The sequence below is a fragment of the Thalassophryne amazonica genome, chromosome 9, assembly GCF_902500255.1.
Source record: "Thalassophryne amazonica chromosome 9, fThaAma1.1, whole genome shotgun sequence".
In the NCBI taxonomy this organism is placed as follows: domain Eukaryota; kingdom Metazoa; phylum Chordata; class Actinopteri; order Batrachoidiformes; family Batrachoididae; genus Thalassophryne; species Thalassophryne amazonica.
In genome coordinates this window covers 86,661,031-86,667,320 of record NC_047111.1, presented here as the reverse complement: position 1 = coordinate 86,667,320, position 6,290 = coordinate 86,661,031, and positions in this window count along the sequence as shown.

The following is a 6,290-nucleotide window of genomic DNA, read 5'->3' as shown; positions in this document are numbered from 1 at the left end:
CACTAATCGCTTCAGGAGTCACAGAGGACCACGACAGCTGGAGCTTTTTTTTTTTCTATTTCCTCTCTGTCCTGCTCCATGATGTGAACATATTCGGAACAGCCTAAAAGGTAATTGTTTGTTATGTTTTTTATTGTAATAGCTTGGTAAAATGGTTGCATGTTCATTCCTTCTGTACAAGCAGCTGTAAAAGTATGTTTATGATAGATTTAATGTCTTGTTATCATGGATCAGATGAGTGTGCACACTGGAGCAATGACTCGCGCTCAAGACAAGCGTTTACGCAGAGTGTGAGCGTGAAGAAGAGTGATTTTGCAGACAATAACAGACGAACCCAAAGTTAAAAGTTGGATCACCGGTGTCAAAATGAAGATGAGTATTTACACAGAATGCAAGCGCACCAAAGGGTGATTTTGCAGACAATAACGGACAAACAAAGTTAAAAGTTGGATCACGGTGTCAAAATTACTGTAAAGCCGCGGAAGAAATAAAGCCAGCGATAAGAGGCACAGAGGCGACTAATGGATTTTGTGTTTGTGGATCTTGTGTTGTGCTCCGGGGGTTTTTTTTTTGTGAGGGGGCGGGTGATCCACACAGGTGCAGGTCTATATAATTGAAGTGGCCACCTCATTGTGGTGTCTTTTTTTGTGTGTGGTCACAGAGAAACCTCTCCACAGTGGTTCTTTTTCCTCCATCATTTTTTCCAGCCTTGCACTGGGTGTACATACATGCAGAACTGCTGCATTTAATGACTCTGTAACACGGGTGAACTGTAGCCTGATGCGTGGAGGCGCACACCGGCTGGTCTTTTTTTGGACTGCATTTAAAATGGATGCTGTGAATTGAAAACCCACACTTTAAAGGGATCAAGTGTGGGAGGGGTGGAGGGTTGGACCGATCCCATGCCTAAACATGCACCAATGTCGCATTACATGGTGCTACATGGCTCATATGTGGCTTGACGTGGATCATATGCAGCAACACGAGCCATTTGAGGCTGGACGGGGCTCAAATGAGAGGTCAGTCGTGGCTGATTAGAGGCTGATACCTGGCACATGCAATGTATTTAGAGGCACATAGAGGCTTCTTCGTAGCGGATACGTGATAGATTTATACGTGGCTCATTATTCATGCCTTTATTATTTGGTGGGACCAAGGCTTAAGTATTCACAACCTTTGCTAAGCTCAAAATTGAGTTCAGGTGCATTCTGTTTCCATTGATCATCCTTGAGATGTTTCTACAGTTTAATTGGAGTCCACCTGGGGTAACTTCAGTTGATTGGGCATTGTCATGATTTGCCCCTGCTTCATCCGTGATCATTATGATTTTCTGTCAGTTTGTCTTTATTGAGTTCTTCTTCTTCTTGCATTTCATTCTGGCTTAGTTTTGATCCACTGTTCATGATTTCTTATGCCACTAGTTTGATTTGTCAGGTTTATCACATTAGTCTTCGGTTGTATTATTTACGTCAGTTCTGTTCTAGTTTCTGCACTTTGATTTTCTTGATGCCTGCTTTTCTATTTATGGTCAAGTATTAATCTTTTCTTGTCAAGAGTCCATGGATTCTTTGTCCATTAGTTCTTCTCGGTCTTGTTACGTTAGTATTGTTAGTTTATGGTTATTAGTCATGTCCATGTTGTCTCTGCACTGCCTTGTCTACGCTCCTCATCTCTGTTCTCACGTATTCATGCCTAGTTTCATTTGTATCACTGTCTCCCTCTGATCCCTGCACTCTGTTGTCCTGCACCTGCACTTCCTCATTTCTGATGGCCACACCCGGTTTTGTTTGTCATCTTGTCACTGCACTTTCTTGCCTCACAGTGTCTCATCTTTGTTTGTCCACGCCCTCCTCCTGCCAGCTCAACACACCTGTTTCACATCACTGCTAATTATCTTCTGTGTATTTAAACCCTTTGAGTTGTGTGTTCTGTGCTTGTTTGTTGATGTTCTGTCTCCGTTCCAGCTCTTGTACCTTAGTTCCTAGCCAGAGTGCTTTGTTGCTGACTGTGCCTGTTTTTCATGACCTCGCCTTTGTCTCAGCCCTTGTAACTCCGTTTGCCATGCTTAGACCTCAGCCTGTATTTTTGATGATGCCCTTGCTTTACACCTGCCTATACTTTTGTCTCACTGACTGCCTTTTTGTGTACCAGACCCACTGCCTGCATTTTTGATAAAGCCTTTTATATCCTGCTACCTGCTTGTGAGTCTGCATTGTGCCTCCTACCACCTGCTTTGCCCAGCTCCCCTGAGAATCATGACAGACATGATTAGGAAAGACACACACTTGTCTACATATAAGGTCCAACAGTTGACAGTGCATGTCAGAGCACAAACCAAGCTTGAAGTCAAATGAATTGTCTGTAGACTTCAGAGACAGGATTGTCTGGAGGCACAAATCTAGGGAAGGGCACAGAAACATTTCTTCTGCTTTGAAGGTCCCAGTGAGCACAGTGGCCTCCATCATCCTTAAATGGAAGAAGTTTGGATCCACCAGGACTCTTCCTAGAGCTGGCTGTCTAAACTGATCAATCGGCGGAGAAGCACCTTAGTCAGGGAAGTGACCAAGAACCAGATGTTCACTCTGTCAGAGCTCCAGCATTCCTCTGTGGACAGAGGAGAGCCTTTCAGAAGGACAACCATCTCTGCACCAATCCACCAATCATGCTTGTATGGTAGAGTGGCCAGACATAAAAGCACATGGTAGCCCACCTGGAGTTTGCCAAAAGGCACCTGAAGGACTCTCAGACTGGTCTGATGAGACAAAGCTTGAACTCTCTGAATGCAGGTGTCATATTTGGAGGAAACCAGTCACCATCCCTACAGTGAATGCAATAAAGACATACACATAAAAAGTCGTTCAGGACCAAAAAAATATCAAAGAGAAAAACCAAATGATCCGCACAGCCACAGCGCTCCCAGACAAAAAAAAGTCTTATTTAACAGAAATTAAATGTAACATTTCGGGCCCTGCAGTGAAACATGGTGATGGCAGCATCATGCTGTGGCTAATTTTTCAGTGGCAGGGACTGGGAGACTAGTCAGGATTGAGGGAAAGATGAATACAGCGATGTACAGAAACATCCTGGATGAAAACCTGCTCCAGAGCATTCTTGACCTCAGACTGGGGCGACAGTTCATCTTTCAGCAAGACAATGGCCCAAAGCACACAGGCGAGATATCAAAGGAGTCTCTTCAGGACAACTCTGTGTATGTCCTTGAGTGGCCCAGCCAGATCCCAGACCTGAATCTGATTGAACATCTCTGGAGAGATCTGAAAGTGGCTGTGCACAGACGCTCCCCATCCAACCTGATGGAGCTTGAGAGGTGCTGCAAAGTGGAATGGGCAAAACTGCCCAATGATAGGTGCGCCAAGCTTGTGGCATCATATTCAAGAAGACTTGAGGCTGTAATTGTTGCCAAAGGTGCATCAATATAGTTTTGAGCAAAGGGTGTGAATATTAATGGCCCAGTCACATGGCACTTAATGAAGGGCAACGAAGCCCTAACAAAACAAGAAATCTGGACTTTCGTTGACATCATTTAACCTTTGCGCAGCTTTGTTCCTGCAGCTGGCGCTTCGTTAGGATTTTTCAACTGTTGGGAAATTTGAACAAAGGGCAGCGAAAACCTCAATTTGTCTGTGTTTTGTTTTGCTGTCGTTCTTGATATTTTTTAATCGTTTGTTTAGTTTTTGTAACGTTATTGTTTAGTTTGACTTCGATCGACCGGCTGAATGTTTTCATACAGTACAATCAATCAATCAATCAATTTTATTTATATAGCGCCAAATAACAACAAACAGTTGCCCCAAGGCGCTTTATATTGTAAGGCAAGGCCATACAATAATTACGTAAAAGCCCCAACGGTCAAAACAACCCCCTGTGAGCAAGCACTTGGCGACAGTGGGAAGGAAAAACTCCCTTTTAACAGGAAGAAACCTCCAGCAGAACCAGGATCAGGGAGGGGCAGTCTTCTGCTGGGACTGGTTGGGGCTGAGGGAGAGAACCAGGAAAAAGACATGCTGTGGAGGGGAGCAGAGATCAATCACTAATGATTAAATGCAGAGTGGTGCATACAGAGCAAAAAGAGAAAGAAACACTCAGTGCATCATGGGAACCCCCCAGCAGTCTAAGTCTATAGCAGCATAACTAAGGGATGGTTCAGGGTCACCTGATCCAGCCCTAACTATAAGCTTTAGCAAAAAGGAAAGTTTTAAGCCTAATCTTAAAAGTAGAGAGGGTGTCTGTCTCCCTGATCTGAATTGGGAGCTGGTTCCACAGGAGAGGAGCCTGAAAGCTGAAGGCTCTGCCTCCCATTCTACTCTTACAAACCCTAGGAACTACAAGTAAGCCTGCAGTCTGAGAGCGAAGCGCTCTATTGGGGCGTACAGAAGCCAGTTTGTGAGGCTGCAGCTACATTCATGTACCATCAGAAATTACAGGGCACTCAGTCTGTTTCCTTGGATTTTTTTGATCTGGGTGGGGAGTCAGTTTCAGTCCACTCCGGCACCTTATATAGGGAAGAATTAATTATTTTGCCACAAGCAACTGCTGAATTTGAAACAACAAAAAAGTTGTGTAATTTCCAACGGTACACGAACGCAGCATTAGCGGCAGCAGCAGCTGCTGTGTGTGCTTATTATTTTTATTAAATATAACAATATGAGTGTAGGATTGACAATCCAACCCTTCTGTACATGTGGCAACAGGTAGATAATTCAAAAGATTATATAAAGAGCTGTTCTGGAAGGCAGAATTCATGTTGTGGATCAGCTGCAGCTGGTGGAAATAACTGTATATGTGAGTCAATGCACATTCACACGTACTGATCAATTTACTGCTCGGATATATTCAATCATCTTTACACTTATATTTATTTCCCGTTTTGACAGTTTTCTGTTATAAATCAATGTATATGGCTTAGAACATGATACAGCAGTGACCACGGCACACCAGAGGGTTTTTTTTTTTCTTTTTTTTTAAATTGGAGCAAGGCGGAGCGCGCATATCTGTCTGATATCATATCTGCACACAGCACTTAATGAGATGTCATATCTGTCTGATCGACAGACAGTGAGGATTCTGATGATGAAGGAGATGATCCCTCTTTTGTTCTGGACGAGGAACCAAAGCAGGTGGACCCACTGACGTGCGCACAGATCTCCACAGCTTCTGTTTGCAGTTTCTCCAGGACTCAGGTGCTATGAGCTCTGTCCCAGCGCCGAGTCCTGGAACTCAGAGATGCAGACACACACTGCTTCAGCTCTCCAGGCGTGTTTTGTTTAAAGCGTCAAGATCGTTAGCTTTGGTTTTGTTAAGTTCCTCTTTCGTCCCTTTTGCGCTCTTGCTTCGCAGGCTGTTCAGTAATAAAGCTCTTTCATCCACCTTTTCTCAACGAATTGTGCCTTTTTTTTACTTTTTCCCTTCATTCAGGAATCGTCAAGTGCCGTGTGACTGGGCCATTATATGAGGTCTGTTAGAAAAGTATCGGACCTTTTTATTTTTTTCAAATCACGTGTGAATCACGTGTGCTTGCATGAGCCAACCTTGAACCTTCGTGCGCATGCGTCAATTTTTTCACGCCTGTCGATTGCGTCATTTGCTTATAAGCAGCCTTTGTGTGAGGATGGGTGCAGTTTCTCTTCGGAATTTCTTTGCAAGGAAACAACTGAAGCAGCACGACTGCATCAAATTTTGCCAGAAACTGGGAGCCAGGTGGAAACCATTCGGAAGATTCAGACGGCTTTCGGTGGCTTTTCAGTCATGTGACTATCCGAGAAATGGTGGAAGAGGTGGGCATGTCACAACCAGACCCGGCGCCACGAGGGGGCGTTTGGGGGCGACGCCCCCTCAAGTCATCAACCCCGCCCCCTCGGATATGAGAGTTATCAAAAAATAAAAAGAAAAAAGAAAGAAAAAGAAATACTGGAAAATATAGCAAAATATTAGTTATTCAATAATATCACGTATTTAACAAATAAACCAAATTAATTAACTAAAGTAATTCATTTTAAAACAAACGGATATGGCGTGTGTCTGTGTTCAAGTGATTTGATAGGTTGAGGGTTGCACTTGTCAGTGCGGCAGAGGGCAAGGATCCTGAGTCCAGTGATTATGGCAAGGTGGACGAACTAAAGCATGCTCGATTTATTCAAGCAGTGTCAGAGCTGGAGTTCCTGGGATTCGTCAAGTCCACCAAGCAAAAGGCAGCTCATGCAGCACGACTCACTTGGGGAGGGTGTTAATGCTGCATTTACACATAACAGCGACAAGTCATGAATGCCACGAAG